This window comes from Chiloscyllium plagiosum, chromosome 40, assembly GCF_004010195.1.
Source record: "Chiloscyllium plagiosum isolate BGI_BamShark_2017 chromosome 40, ASM401019v2, whole genome shotgun sequence".
NCBI classification, from domain to species: Eukaryota; Metazoa; Chordata; class Chondrichthyes; order Orectolobiformes; family Hemiscylliidae; genus Chiloscyllium; species Chiloscyllium plagiosum.
The window spans coordinates 225820-227878 of NC_057749.1; positions in this window are offsets into that span (position 1 = coordinate 225820).

The following is a 2059-nucleotide window of genomic DNA, read 5'->3' on the forward strand; positions in this document are numbered from 1 at the left end:
GAGGAAACCCACGCAGACACGGGGAGAATGTGCAAACTCCACACAGAGAGTCGCCTGAGGCGGGAATTGAACCCGGGTCTCTGGCACTGCGAGGCAGCAGTGCTAACCGCTGTGCCACCATGCCGCCCACTTCGTCAACTTCACCAATATCTTATAGGAAAGGAAATCTGCCACCCTTACCTGGTTTGATATACATGTGATTTCAGACACATAGTAATGTTGTTGACTCTTATCCAGCCTCTGACATGGCGCAGCAAGTTTCTCAATTCAGGCAAGTTACGGATGGGCAAGAAAACTGGTCTTGCAAAGTTAAAAATCACACAACACCAGGTTATAGTCCAACAGGTTTAGTTGGAAGCACACTAGCTTTCGGAGCGACGTTCCTTCATCAGGTGATTGTGGAGGGCTCGATCGTAACACAGAATTTATAGCAAAAATTTGCAGTGTGATGTAACTGAAATTATACATTGAAGAATTGGTTGTCTGTTAAGCCTTTCATCTGTTATGAAAGAAGTGAAACTATCACTGTATTCTAACAGATGAAAGGCTTAACAGACAACCAATTCTTCAATGTATAATTTCAGTTACATCACACTGCAAATTTTTGCTATAAATTCTGTGTTACGATCGAGCCCTCCACAATCACCTGATGAAGGAGCGTCGCTCCGAAAGCTAGTGTGCTTCCAATTAAACCTGTTGGACTATAACCTGGTGTTGTCTGATTTTTAACTTTGTAAACCCTAATCAAATTATTCCTTTCCAGATGATTATAAATCCTATCTCTTATAATCTTTTCCAACATCTTACCCACAACCAAAGTAAGGCTCACTGGCCTATAATTACCAGGGTTGTCACGACTCCTCTCCTTAAACAAGGGACAACATTTGCTATTGTCCAGTCTTCTGGTACTAATCCTGTCAACAACAGTGATATAAAGATCAAAGCCAAAGGCTCTGCAATCTCCTCCCTGGCTTTCGAGAGAATCCGAGGATAAGTCCCATCCAGTCCCTGGGTCTTATCTATTTTCAGATCTTCCAAAATTGCTAAAACCTCCTTTTTGTCAAGCTCAATCCCATCTAAGTTTGTAGCCTGTATCGTTGTTTCTCACTAACATTGCCCTTTTCCAACGTGAATACTGACGAAAAGTATTCATTAAGCGATTCCCCTATGTCAGATTCCACACACAACTTTCCACTACTATCTTTGATTGGCCCTAATCTTACTCTCATCATTCTTTTATTCCTGATAGAAGGCCTCAGGGGTTTACTTGATCCTTTCTGCCAACAACTTCTCATGTCCCCTTCTGGCTTTTCTTAGCCCTCTCTTTAGATCTTTTCTGGCTAACTTATAACTCTCTAGCCCCCTAACTGAGCCTTCACGCTTCATCCTCACATAAGCCTTCTTCTTTGTCTTGACAAGGGCTTCAACTTCTTTTGTAAACCATTGCTCCCTCTCTCAGCACGTACCTCCCTGCCTGATATGTATATACTCATCAAGGACCCGTAGTAGCTGCTCCTTGAATAAGCTCCACATTTCAAGAGTATCCAACCCCTGCAGTTTCCTTCCCCATCCTATGTATCCTAAACCTTGCCTAATCACATCATAATTGCCTTTCCCCCAGGTGTACCTCTTTCCCTGTTCATTGCTATTGTAAACATAACCGGATTATGGTCACTATCACCAAAGTGCTCATCTACCTCCAAATCTAACACCTGGCCGGGTTCATTCCCCAGTACCAAATCCAATATGGCATCGCCCCTTGTTGGCCTGAATCCATACTGTGTCAGAAAACCTTCCTGCACACATAGAACCAAAACTGACCCATCTAAACTACTTGAACTATAGTATTCCCAGTCAATACTGGGGAAGTTAAAGTACCCCACTACCCTGTTACTCTTGCTCTTGTCCTTTCCTCTACATCCCTGGAACAATTTGGAGGCCTTTACAAAACTTGCAACAGGGTGACCTCTCCTTTTCTGTTTCTAACCTCAGCCCAAACTACCTCAGTGGATGAGTCCTCAAATGTTATCTCAGCTGCTGTAATACTACCCTTGATTAA